The sequence below is a fragment of the Acanthochromis polyacanthus genome, chromosome 11, assembly GCF_021347895.1.
Source record: "Acanthochromis polyacanthus isolate Apoly-LR-REF ecotype Palm Island chromosome 11, KAUST_Apoly_ChrSc, whole genome shotgun sequence".
Taxonomy (NCBI): Eukaryota; Metazoa; Chordata; class Actinopteri; family Pomacentridae; genus Acanthochromis; species Acanthochromis polyacanthus.
This window is the reverse complement of record NC_067123.1, coordinates 12,902,654-12,917,110: the sequence shown is the minus strand read 5'-3', so window position 1 is coordinate 12,917,110 and position 14,457 is coordinate 12,902,654. Positions and strand designations below refer to the sequence as shown.

General features: G+C 40.0%; 1 protein-coding gene across 4 annotated transcripts in view; it reads right to left on the bottom strand.

The window, feature by feature from the left end:
• LOC110966087 (zinc fingers and homeoboxes protein 2-like) overlaps positions 1–14,457 on the bottom strand; it is a 221,363-nt gene that overhangs the window by 138,359 nt on the left and 68,547 nt on the right. The gene's annotated exons all lie outside the window — the stretch shown is intronic.

Genomic DNA, 14,457 nt, shown 5'->3' with positions numbered 1-14,457 from the left:
ATTGTAGCTGTAAATAAAACATTGTGGAAGTTGGCCTAATGACCACTTTTTCAATTTTGCAGGTGGCGCTATAGAGCCATTTTTCCACACATATGCGCAACTCCCATAAAATATCAAATTTTTCGCCAGTCCTGATGTGCACGCCAAATTTCACGCGTTTTGGTTCATGATAAGGCCGCCAAAAAGGCAAGTCATTTCCCGAGGAGCGATTAAGTTTGAAAAATTTACAGCAAATTGAAGATGGCCGACTTCCTGTTGGGTTTAGGGCGTGGCTGTAATTGACTTTTTGGTGTGTCCAGATGTTCTGCATATGCCCACCAAATATTGTAGCTGTACATGAAACATTGTGGCAGTTGGCCTAATGACTACTTTTTCAAGTTTGCAGGTGGCGCTATAGAGCCATTTTGCCACGCACATGCGCAACTCCCATAAAATATCAAATTTTTCGCCAGTCCTGATGTGCATGCCAAATTTCACGCGTTTTGGAGTATGATAAGGCCGCCAAAAAGCCAATTTACTTTACGGGAGAAAAAAAAATAAAAATAAAATAATAATAATAATAATAATAATAAACCCTAGGGTTTCAATAGGGTCCTTGGCACCGCTGGTGCCTTGGACAGTCGGTGCCCTGGCACCGCCTGTCCTTCGCACCCTCGGTGCTCGGACCCTAATAAACCCTAGGGTTTCAATAGGGTCCTTGGCACCGCTGGTGCCTTGGACAGTCGGTGCCCTGGCACCGCCTGTCCTTCGCACCCTCGGTGCTCGGACCCTAATAATAAACCCTAGGGTTTCAATAGGGTCCTAGGCACCGCTGGTGCCTTGGACAGTCGGTGCCCTTGCACCACCTGTCCTTCGCACCCTCGGTGCTCGGACCCTAATAATAATAAACCCTAGGGTTTCAATAGGGTCCTAGGCACCGCTGGTGCCTTGGACAGTCGGTGCCCTTGCACCACCTGTCCTTCGCACCCTCGGTGCTCGAACCCTAAATATTGAACAAACCTATCACAATACAGGAAGTTCTGGAAGCATTACAGACTCTACAGGCAGGAAAGGCCCCAGGTCCTGATGGCCTTAGCTGTGAGTTATATCAAGAATTTAAATCTGAACTTATGTGTCCTTTTCTGGAGATGTTACATGAATCATTTAATGGGGGCTTCTTACCTAGATCTTTGACTGAAGCCAGCATAAACCTAATTCTTAAAAAAGGAAAGCCAGCTGATGAATGCTCTTCATATCGTCCCATTAGCTTGTTAAATGTTGATTTTAAGATATTGTCTAAGATCCTAGCACGACGTCTTGAAGTGGTTCTCCCTTATATAATAAATAATGATCAGACTGGATTTATAAGGGGCAGAAACTCCTGTGATAATATGAGGAGGCTATTGAATTTAATTCAAATGACTCATCAGAATAACCTGGACAGTATTGTAATAACCCTGGATGCAGAAAAAGCCTTCGATCATGTCGAATGGTGTTTCCTCTTCTCTGCTCTAAACAGTTGTGGACTGGGGGGCGCATTTTGTAGATGGGTGAAGTTGTTATTTTCTAACCCAGTTGCTGCTGTACGGATTAATGGTCAGTCCTCAGCTTACTTCCCCTTAAAAAGAGAGACTAGGCAGGGGTGTCCTCTTTCCCCCCTGCTGTTTGCAGTTGTAATAGAGCCCCTTGCTGAAGCAATAAGGAATAGTCCAGATATCACTGGAATTGCTGTGGGTGGCATGGATCACAGAATAGTTTTGTATGCTGATGATGTCCTACTTTTTTTTTAACTAATCCAAAAAAACATCTGTGCCAGCTGTGCTGGAGGTATTAAATCAATTTAGCAAATTCTCAGGATACAAAATAAATTTTTCAAAATCTGAAATTGTGCCATTAGGGAGTTCCCAGTTTTACAGTTCACCCCCTTTTAAATGGTCGCCCAAAGGCTTTACTTACCTTGGGATTTCCATTACTCCTTTGACAGAGGACATGTATAAGGCTAACTTTGAACCCCTTTTGAAACAAATTTGTGATGATTTAGATAGATGGACATGTCTTCCCTTATCCATGCTAGGCAGGATAGCCTTAATTAAAATGATAATCCTCCCAAGGCTCCTATACCACTTTCAGATGGTGCCTATTTTACTTAACTGTAAAACGATAAAAAAAGATAAATAGTTGGTTTAATAAGTTCATGTGGAACAATAAGAAACCCCGATTAAAAATGGCCAAATTGCAGATGCCTATGGAGAGGGGGGGGAGGGTTTAGCTTTTCCAAATATCAGATTGTGTCAGTTAGCAACCCAACTTCGTTATATAGCTGAATGGATTAAAAATGAATCAGACACAACATGGTTTGGCCTGGAAACATATGCAGATATTTCATTGTTAGCTTTGTTATTTGCACAAGATCTAAAGAAGGCCAGGGTAGATTTTAATAAGAATATTATTCTCAAAACCACTGTGCAAACCTGGCATGCAATAAGACGGATGGAGGGCTGATCAATAATAATATCTCTGCTGACTCCTATACAAGGTAACATTGATTTTATTCCAGGCTGTTCTGACCAAGGATTTAAAGTGTGGAGGGAAAAGGGCATTTCTACACTGGGAGATCTATTTGACAAGGGGGTAATGCTAACATTTGAACAGTTGCGCCAAAAATATGGTCTCCCCCAAACCCACTTTTTTAGATTCTTACAAATTCGCAGTTATGTTCAGAATCAAAGTAGTTATATTATGAGCTGCCAAAAGTCACAGATAGAAACTCTTCTTCTCCATAGTGGTAAAAAAATCCATCTTAGGCCAGGGGTACACTAAACTTGTTTTTGCAAGTACCGGGTCTTCTGAATACCTACGCGAGTTATGGAATAAGGACTTTAATCTCACAATGGATGAAATAAGATGGGCTGAAGTATGGAAGGTTGCTAAAGATATTTCCATATGTAATAGGAGAAAGGAGAATCAGTTCAGAATATTGCATCGCTTACAAATCACCCCCCAGTTAAGACATAAAATGAATCCAAAACTGACAGAATTGTGCTCCAAATGTAATATAAAGGCTGGAAATTATAAACACTGTGTCTGGTTTTGCATCCATATTGAAGATTATTGGGATAAAATTGTTGCAAAACTAAATCTCATTTTTAATGTTGATCTTGACATCGAGCCTCAGACTCTGCTGCTTGGCTTACCAAGTCCTCAAATTAAGGGTTTTTACCAGAAAAGGCTTTTCAGTATTCTCACATTTGCTGCTCGAAAGAACATCTTACTAAATGGATTGATAATACACCTCCCACGATTGCAGGATGGCACAGATTAATCTTTAATATTATTCCTATGGAATACCTAACTTACAGGATCAAATGTAAAACTGGGGATTTTTTTGATATTTGGACTCCGTTTTTTAAGTATGCTGGTAAATCCTAAAGGGAACTATTGATTGCAACCCCCAAGAGGGGCAAAATGTCCATCCTGGGTTATGAATCTCTGAGGAGTTTGGAGTTGGAAGTTCCCATTTTTTTCCTGTTTTTAATTTCTCTAATTGATTTTTATTTTTACTATTTATTTCAAATTTATTTTAGTTGGTTTATTTATTTATTTATCTATTTATCTATCTATTTATTCATTTTTATTTAACCAATCTAGGTTTTATTTATTTATTTTGGATTGTTTATGAATCCTTAGGTTCTCATTTTTGCTCCAAGTTGAAGTCCCCTTGGTATGATTTTGTTGCAGGCAGCTACTGAGGTATTGAACTGAGTGTAACCAGTACATGTACACATTTAAAATGTACAGTGAACCTTCGTTTATCGCGGGGGTTATGTTCCAAAAAGAACCCGCGAAAGGCGAAATCCGTGAAGTAGTCAGCTTTATTTTTTACAGTTACTATACAATACTGCACTTGGGGGAGCGCTGCAGCTGCAGCCAGGTGGACGCCGCGGCGGTACTCTTGCCTCAGAGAGCGGGCCGGCTGAATCAATTGGAGGGGTTGGGGGTGGGGAAGGCTCGCGCAGGCGCTCTTCTCCTGGGGAGCGCAGCTGCGGTGGCCAGAGACGGCTGGGGACCACGTCCACTGTCCGGTTGACGGCGGGGGAAAAGAATAAGGCTGCTCCGTCAGCTCCGTCTTTCAGGGTGTCTCACTACATGGAGACCAAGGAGAGAAATGATCCAGCGCTCCACAGCAGGCAGCGCTGGCCTGTATGGCAGAGGAGACGAGGCGCGGAGACTGTTCACGTTGGTCAGTCCCTTTGCCAATCAGGATGCAGAACACAAAAAAACGCATAAAAAAAACTGCACTAAAAAAATCCGTGAAACAGCGAAGCCGTGAAAGGTGAACCGCGTTATAGCGAGGGTTCACTGTATAACATTGCTATGGACATTCAAGATTATATTTTGGAAAACAGAATGCATTGGTGTGACATGTATGAGGTATCTAGGTGAAGATGTTTTTGTTGTGGCCAAAGTTTACTAGTTTTTTGATTGTATGTTGTAATGTAAAGTTTGTGTGTTTCTTTGTTAAAAACTAAAAAGTTAATAAAAATATTGTACCGAAAATATCAACTTCAATAAAGTCACTCGCCGTGTTTTGAAATTAACTCTGTCATCTGTGTCTGCTGCTGCTTCGGCACACGCTTCTAGAAATTCAGGATCTAGATGGCAATTTGCAAAATAAGAACAACGAGGGAGGGGCGTTGAGGGGGAGTCTGTTCACAGATTTCGGATGACACATCTCTAAACTCAGAACACCCACAACCACACAGCATTTCACAGCAGAGGGAAGGAGAGAAGGGAGAAAGAAAAAAAAACAAAACTCAAAAGTTAAAAACTTAACACCCGAGACCTCAGAGGAAGAGCTGAAATCACAGACAACCACCAAGCAAAACAAGTGAATCATCATTGAGTAAAATGTCTCCTGCTACATCAACCAGCCACCGCAATGGCTGCAGCGCAGGTGTGTTGGTGGAAAACACACTCTGAAATAAAAAATTAAAAAAAACAGAAAAGAAGAAGGGTGTTGTGTTGGTGAAGTTTAGCAGCAGCAGAAGCAGCAGCAGCAGCGGGGCTACAGCTTCATAGTGAAAGAGGCGAGCAGCAATCTGCCCGACCACACTAGCTGCCCACACACACCTCCTCCACAGGTGTGTATATCTGTGTGTGGATTTTTCGGGTGAGTCATTCCTCTCCCACGTAGTCAATACCTCCAGCAGTGGTTGTGGAGATCCCATCAGCCCTCACACACTACCTGCAATGCTCCTCACTCTCCCACCGCTGGTTCAGATTCCCACCACCACCGTCACTCACATTTTAAGGCAAGCACACAGCATTTGGAGGTAACAGATGGCGATTTTATGAACAACAGTACGATCAGAGAGTGACACAACATTAGGGCATCACATTAATCACGCAGCCTTTGTTTCCCACAATTAATAAACAGACATACCAGGAACATTCAAACATTTAGATCTGCTGCTGATGATGATGACGATGTGAAGTGCAGTTAAATATTTTGATCCTTCGCATAATTAGGATTAATGATCTCACTGACAACAGGAAACAAAACAGCACCGAGCAATAACTGTGCAGCCATACATACAGAGATACGTCTCAGCGGTGATAAATCCCTTTCATTTCATTTTTTTTTTAAATCAGGTTTCAACGGCCTGAGGGCCATGAAACTCATTCAACGTGAAAAACAACTGAGGAGCATCTCCCTGCAAATAAGGACGAGGAGAAAACCCACTGAATTATCAGGTGCAGAGCTATTTATGCAACCCCAGCAATGTGCCGTTTGGTGCTTTATAGCACCTTGGATGCAAATATTTTTAGCTGGGATGACCCATGTGCAAACTGCACCCATCACCCTGGCAGTGTTAGCACGGTGCTCCACCCCTTGAGCTTCACACAGCCCATTCAACAAAGCAGAAGGGCCGTGAAAACAAACCTTCCCGAGCACCCAGTGGGGCTGGCACCGGCCTGCAGGCTGGCTGCTGCCCAGGAAAATGTTGAAAAAGCTGACTGGACCGCAGCCAACTGTTGGTAAAATTTGGCTTCAGTTGGTCAGGTTTTCTGTACTAGCAAACCCTGAGACTGGTGACTATGATTTGGTACTGGTGCTCAACTAGAAAAATCTCATAGACACTTGAAAAACTAGAAAGCTGATAAAAGGAGATATTATGTTTATACAGATATATTTCCTATTCTTCAAAAAGAAATTAAAGGAACCTATTCCCACCACTTCAGTAAATGCATGGTTGCAAGCTCAAAAAAAAATCTAATTTCCAGATATAAACCTTTTTTGATAGGTTGGGTTGACATGATGTTGTTAGTTGCATCAGCTTAGTGTTGTGTGTTATTTTACCCCAAATTTCTGTATAGCTGATTTAAAACTATACTAAAGTTGCAGTTGCTTGATGAAATTGGCTTGATAACTAAATTTGCTTTACCTTCAGTTCAAGATTTGGAGTCCTCTCCTCTCGCTTAACATACCTGGACAATTTCAGACAGTTAAGACTAGTAATTAAAAATACCTTTGACTTGTAGAGGAAAAGCTAATTCCCTTAATTTAATGTTGTTTGTTGGCTGAACATAATTTCAGGAGACGCTGTCAATACAATAATTTTTTAAAGTGTATATTTCTATTCTGGGACTCTGCCAGATTTTTTTTTTTTTTTTATTATTCACAATTGAAAATCTTAATGATCTTACACTGGGCCTTTATGCAGTCCCTCAGTTCACCCAGTTTGAAATAAGATGTTCAAGCTACTGTTTCTCTCATCCACTGATCCCTAAAAGGACAATGGCTTCTGATTGGCTGGCTTTGTGGAAGCCTTCACTTGTGAGCACCACCTCCTCCTCAATGGAGGTCCTGAGAGAAAACTGTATTTAACTTATTATGTCACAAAATCTCTTGTTCTCTTTTATGGAAACATCTCACATTTACCTCAACTTGTTAGATCTTGATTTCCACTCTGGACTATAGTGCAAAGAATACACCTTGATGTCTCTTTTTGGTAAACATAATCTTCACTACTTGCTTATTCTGTGGCTTAATGGTGGACACAGTCTTTCAACCACAAGCCATACACAACCATTATCCTATATGTGCTCATGCTCATATACTAACAGTCAATAGAAACTTTGAGGTAGAAATGTACGCAGAATTCTACTTGTAGGGGGGTTGTAATTATTCATTGTGGATTTACTGATGATCTAGTGCCCTTGTAGTTGAGATAATGATGAGTTGTCATTTTGTCATGATTCATTGCACATGGGTTGGTCACTTTGCAAAAGTGAACCAAATACACACCAAGCAATACTCAGTGAGTATCTGCACAATTTGAGAATGGGTTTTGAAGGCCTATATAAAGGCCCAAAAAAGGCCACCATTGTTAGTCCAGTGAACAGCATCATGCCGCGTCTATCACATGAACAACGTCTCCGGGAACTGGGAATGGTGGAGGCCGGTTTGAGCTACAGTGATGTAGCCAGGCGTATGGGCTGTTCCCAACCCACAATCAGAAGCCTGGTCCAAAGCATGCGCCGATGGATTGCTGCCTGCATCGAAGCAAATGGAGGCCATACTCGGTATTGACTGTTGTGACTTTGTGTTTGGCAGGTGCCGTTTTCTTTTGTGAAATTCTTTATTTTGAAATCATTCTTGAAACTTTAGATTTTTGTTTCTGTATGCCAATATGCTAAACAAATGATTCATATGAAGAAAATCCAGTTTCGGGCTTCAAAATAAAAATTATGTTGAAAAATATGGTTTCAAAGTTTCTATTGACTGTCAGTGTAGATGCATGAGTGAGAAATGTGCTAAAATGCAGAGTGAAATGGAAAACATTTGCTGTATTAAAGGTGACACAACTAGTATGATTGTATAGTTACTGCGCCACTGAGAACATTAAATGTTTTTTATGACTCAAGTGGACATTTTTTGAGAGAAAGTGTGCATACATTCACCATGACAAATCTTAAATTAGCCTTTAAACTAAGGTGCTGTTATTGCTAGAGATACAGTGCCTTGTGAAAGTATTCGGCCCCCTTGAACTTTTCAACCTTTCGTCACATTTCAGGCTTCAAACATAAAGATATAAAATTGTAATTTTTTGTCAAGAATCAACAACAATTGGGACACAATTGTGAAGTGGAACGAAATTTATTGGATATTTTATACTTTTTTAACAAATAAAAAACTGAAAAGTGGGGTGTGCAATATTATTCGGCCCCTTTACTTTCAGTGCAGCAAACTCACTCCAGAAGTTCAGTGAGGATCTCTGAATGATCCAATGTTGTCCTAAATGACTGATGATGATAAATAGAATCCACCTGTGTGTAATCAAGTCTCAGTATAAATGCACCTGCTCTGTGATAGTCTCAGGGTTCTGTTTAAAGTGCAGAGAGCATCATGAAGACCAAGGAACACACCAGGCAGGTCCGAGATACTGTTGTGGAGATCTCAAGGAGACATCTCAAGGAGCACTGTGCAAGCAATCATATTGAAATGGAAGGAGTATCAGACCACTGCAAATCTACCAAGACCCGGCCGTCCCTCTAAACTTTCACCTCGAACAAGGAGAAGACTGATCAGAGATGCAGCCAAAAGGCCCATGATCACTCTGGATGAACTGCAGAGATCTACAGCTGAGGTGGGAGAGTCTGTCCATAGGACAACAATCAGTTGTACACTGCACAAATCTGGCCTTTATGGAAGAGTGGCAAGAAGAAAGCCATTTCTCAAAGATATCCATAAAAAGTCTCATTTGAAGTTTGCCACAAGCCACCTGGGAGACAGACCAAACATGTGGAAGAAGGTGCTCTGGTCAGATGAAACCAAAATCCAACTTTTTGGCCACAATGCAAAACCATATGTTTGGCGTAAAAGCAACACAGCTCATCACCCTGAACACACCATCCCCACTGTCAAACATGGTGGTGGCAGCCTCATGGTTTGGGCCTGCTTTTCTTCAGCAGGGACAGGGAAGATGGTTAAAATTGATGGGAAGATGAATGGAGCCAAATGGGCAAGAATTTCAGTCTCTCGATGTGCAAAACTGATAGAGACATACCCCAAGCGACTTGCAGCTGTAATTGCAGCAAAAGGTGGCGCTACAGTGTATTAATGCAAGGGGGCCGAATAATATTGCAAGCCCCACTTTTCAGGTTTTTATTTGTTAAAAAGTTTAAAATATCCAATAAATTTCGTTCCACTTCACGATTGTGTCCCACTTGTTGTTGATTCTTGACAAAAAATTACAATTTTATATCTTTATGTTTGAAGCCTGAAATGTGGCGAAAGGTTGAAAGTTCAAGGGGGCCGAATACTTTCACAAGGCACTGTATTTGTAGATTAATAAATGCTGTTAACAGTTTAATTCGATTAAAAACATGGTAACTGATAAGGAACAAATCATGGGACATATATGTCTGAAAACGTATTGTACATTAGCCGTAGTACCAGGTTATGCAACCAGGTGGAGCCTCTTACTGTTTTACATAAAGGCCACCAAAGGAATGGTAGAAGTATTGTGTGGTAATTTAGCTAGTAAAGGGGTGCCATGAGTAAGTCTTCTGTGACAATTAATGCCGACCAGTCAGAGCTCACTAAGACTGCGTTACTGTGGATTAGTGGCTGACAACATTGCCAAAGGAGCAGTCATGCCATTTGACGTAAGGTGTTAGAGCAGTTTATGTCACATGACCGCAAGCAAAGGAATTGATTAATCAATAACTGGTTGATAAGGTTGCCGAATTGCACTCAAAAAATTTGTAGCCCTGGTTGTTCAAATATGTAATTTTAATTACAGATCGTCAAACTCAGCTATTAAATGTAAAAACAGCTGCCATAATCATCATTTTAGGAGTTTTCTGTTTGCTGCCACCAATCAGCACTGACTTTTGTATTCACCTCACCAGCATCACTTTCAGCTGACACAGAAGCTGCCTTTGCGGTCCATGTTTTTCATGTGAAAGATAAAAACTAAACGATGTTGATTGTAGAGTTGTTACTCTACAAGTCAGATTACAACAACTTACACAGCTGTTGGTATCTCACCCACTTTCCTCACCACTTTTGACACAATTTTTCTCCTCTTTCTTTTTCTAATTGGCTTGATTTTTCTTCCTCCAACCATGGAGACAGCAATTATTGAGCCCAGCAACAGACCTGTTCGAATCACTGACTGAACAAAACGGTGGATGAAACCAGCCTGTATGTAAAAGGGGTCAAAGGAGAATGGCAAGAATTGTGCAAGTGAGACACAATTAGGCACAAAACATCCAACTATGTTTGAAACATTTCTTTTTCCACAACAGACAACCTCTGTATGATACTGTCGCAGATTCACAGCTCCACTGGCTGAGGCCAACTTCCCACCATTATTATGTATTTACTTGCACATGGACCAGTATTTTATCCATACCACATATGCAGATTAATATTTTGCTGTGGGGTTTTGTTGTAAATCCAAGCTGCCATTCTCAACACAGTGAGCTACATGTGTTACAGCGCCAGATTTGGAATTACTTTTTGATACTGAACCCTCTGAACATCGACTATTTTCGAAATGTTTTGCTCCTATCACATTTCTATCCACTGTGTTAATTTTTCATCATAATATAACATCTGTACAGTGTGACAGATTTAAGACGATAACATTAAATGTCTTTGATTACTTGTTTTACAAAAAATAGTTTAAATCCTTCCAACATTTTTCCAAAGTGATTATCTTGATTTGTGTGCAGAATTGCAGTATTTCACTTAAAATGTTCTAAATATGCTATCCCGTTTAAAAAGGCATGCTATCTTTAAAAAAAAAAAAAAATCATCAAAATGACAACATTAATCAGAGCCAGAAACTGTAGAATCATCAGATTTTTGACCTTCTGTTGGTCCTTGAACTAGTCATCTCTGATGCTTTATTCCATAGAAAAACAAATAATTAAAACATTTGCTAAAAATAAACATTTGCACCAGATTCTGTCAAAACGGCACAACTCTAAAACCAACGACTCACCAACAGTCACAAAATTGAAATTCAGTTTTCAGCTAAATTGCAGGCTGTGTATAAAACAGCAGAGAGTAAGGATGAATTCTAAATTTAACTAAGAAATGTTGATAGCATGTAGAGTCACTATATATATTTTTTTCCATTTGATAACACCTGTGGACATGCAAAACTATTGGTCATTTGATTTCAGTTATTTTTTTCTCATTTTTGTAAAAAAAAAAAAAGTATTCAAAGAAATTGAGGTTTTGTTGCAAACCTTGTATTTTCAGCATATTTTAAATTATTCATTTTTCCGTTGAATGAAACATCACAATTGAGTTGTTCAAGGACCATCGGAAAGTGAAAAATTTGTACAGTTTCTGGCTCTGTTAAATGCTATCATTTTGCAGATTTTTTTTCCAGCATGCCTTTTAAACCTGATAGCATATTTCGAGGCTTTTAAGTAAAAACTGAAATTATGCTAACAAATCAAGATAGTAACTTTGGAAAAATGTCGGACAGATTATAACATTTTTTGGGAAAATAAATATGGCCTTACATCTGCGTCATTCTGCACAAGACATTTTTGAGTTCTACTTTTAGTTTATTGTTGTGCTGTTTCCAAAGAGGTGCGGGACTATATTTTGCAATGAAAAATGAGCCCACTGTGAGTAAAAACGTGACAGGACCAAAAAAAATGCCCAGAAACAACTTGGAATCTACAGTCCATCTTAGTTATGGAATATTTATGCTGAAATGATACTCTGCAGACCTCCAACGATGGCTCCAGGTGTGGTGACCGAAACTTTCAACATAAACTGCCTTAAATCTGTTGAAATTGGCTTTGTTGGAAAGTTTGTGTGCTGTCCTAAATTAGAGAACCGACAGCAGTGGGCGTCTGCGGCAGCTCTGACTACAAAGTGGGCTGAGTTCGATGCCGCGGGGGGCACCAGAGGCTGTGGACTGCCATGTTTAAACCGTTACAGCCTGAACCTGCTGAACTGCTGCTTCCAGCCGAAGAGGAATCTACACTAAGCACGCGCACACACACACACACACACACACACACACACACACACACACACACACACACACACACACACACACACACACACACACACACACACACACACACACACACACACACCTCTACCTGATTGAGAAACCATCTCAGACTCTCCTCTTTCCTTTACCCATCCTGACTGTATTTACAATTCGAAGCCTCTTCTCTTTTCCTCAAGTATCAAATCTCCTTCCCTGTTCTCTTAAGTCTCATTTTGATCATTCTGCCGTCGGATCATTTGATACTTTGCTCTCAAATATGATTTTCCCTCTTTCCCCCATTTGCCTCCACCTCCTCAAAGCAGCCCTTCCTCACTTTTTAAACTCCAGAAAGGCCAGTGTGCAGAAAACAGGACCTCTGTTGTGAATTTTGGAAAATAAATGTCACATCTTTCAAAGGGCCCCTCTGACTTTTTCCCTGGAGCTACTTTCAGTACAAAAAGGTGTTCTCCGAAAACCTCTCAGTCATCACTCGGCCCCCATTTCTTCTCCTCACCTTTAAAGTCACTTCACTTCTTTCATATACCCCACATTATCACCTGTCTTTATGGAAGGATTTCTACATGCTGTTTCAAGCATTAAATTCTACTTAAGCGGAATACGGAATTATTTATGAAGTAATGTACGGCTGCATTTGGTAAATAGGAAGAGAAGACAAACACACTTCAAACTAAAAACTTCCGAAACAAACTCACAAAGTAAGATGTACAGAGACTGCATTCAGGACAAGTAAATGTCTTGAAAGGCCTTGGATTCTGCCAAATTGTGTTTTTCATCCTCCTCTCCTGCTTTCTAAAGGACTGAAGGACACAGAAGGGACAAAGGAGCCCAGAGATGTGAGGCTTGGTTTTATTTCACTTAAGTTCCCTCTTCCTGATGGACGAGAAGCAACTGCATCCGACACCAGTGTGCGATTTCAGTAAAAAACGGGAAAAACACCTGTGGAGTCAGAGCTGGAGACGATAAGATGGTGTTAAAGTTATCCGTCGGTGCCAGTTTATACATTCTGGGCACAGATTTTCACTGCTTTTTGTTGCATCTCTAATTAAGTGTATCAAGCATCACTGGGTGAGATTTCATCTCTTGGTAAATAGGAGCTGACATGAATATTTCCCCTTAGTTTCTTCCTTGTGGACCTCCACTGAGGATCTGTGCTTCTCCTCCTGGACTTTGTCTTCTGAGGTATCTGATCAGACTGAATCATCGCTGCTGACTGGGGCTCTGAACAAATCTCTGGGAGTTACACCAGCTTGCTATGTCAGTCTACAAATGTGGAGTTTTTATTCTCCTACATTATAAATAGAGTCCAGAGTTTATTGTAGACTATTTTGCACAGTTTCAATATTTTGTACATAAAGGCAGACATCTCTTCACACTGACGGTTTTAATCTATGAATTTTGGGATTTTAATTTATATCAGTGATCTGTTTCCACTCACAGCTTTAATCCCAAAATCTGTCAGTGGGTTTGAGAAAAAACAACAAAAAAATCACAAAATTACCTGATTTGTAATCGTAACAAACCATAAAAACAGAAAGATTCAGATTTTCAATGTCGACTTCTAACTAGTTATCGGAGATGTGTTGTTCCATTGGACAACTTTAGCGAATCAAACTTTAAACTCTCGACATTTCATCTAAATCATTTTATTTTACACATCTTGGTTATTAATTTGGCAAAAATAAATTGTTTGCTCAAAATTCTGTATTACATGGCACAACTGTAAAGCTAAAATTGACTTAGCTGCAACCAACAGTCACAAAATAAAAACTGACAGAACTAGAATGAACTGCAGGCTGTTTACACAGATCAGAAAGAATACAAGTACTAAAACAAATTTAAAAGGGCAGTAAAATATCTAATGTTTCTCAAGTATTGATAACACGCAGGCACTCTGAAAATGTATATGCTGATTCAAGGTTTTTCCAATTTTTGTAAAATTAGAGAAAATCAACTCTTGTTTTCTATTTTTATGATTTATGGGCATTTTTGAGTTCACTCTACTTGTAGTCATGGTTGTGCTGTTTCCACAGAAGTGCAGGACTCTGTATTTTAGTGAAAAATGTGACTAAAAATGTGAAAGGAGTAAAGAAACGACCAGAAGCTGTTTGGGGTTCAGAGGATTAAGGTTCAAAAAACTGAGACAGGACTTCAGGTCGTCTCTGTTTGTGTTTCTTCATGCCGCTCAGCTGTGGACTGAGTTTGATGCTCTGCAAAGTACTTGTTTAACGTACAAGTGACCAAACATGTCAGCTAATTCATGTCCTGGCAGGATTTCAAAATGCTTAAACACACTGTATCCAAATGAAGCTTTACTTAAAGACTAATTGACCTCAGCCTGCTATGGTTTCTAAAAAATTTGTCTGTAAAACTAAAAAAAAATGTCCCAGGTGACGTCTTCATGCCTTGTTGCACCGAACTAACA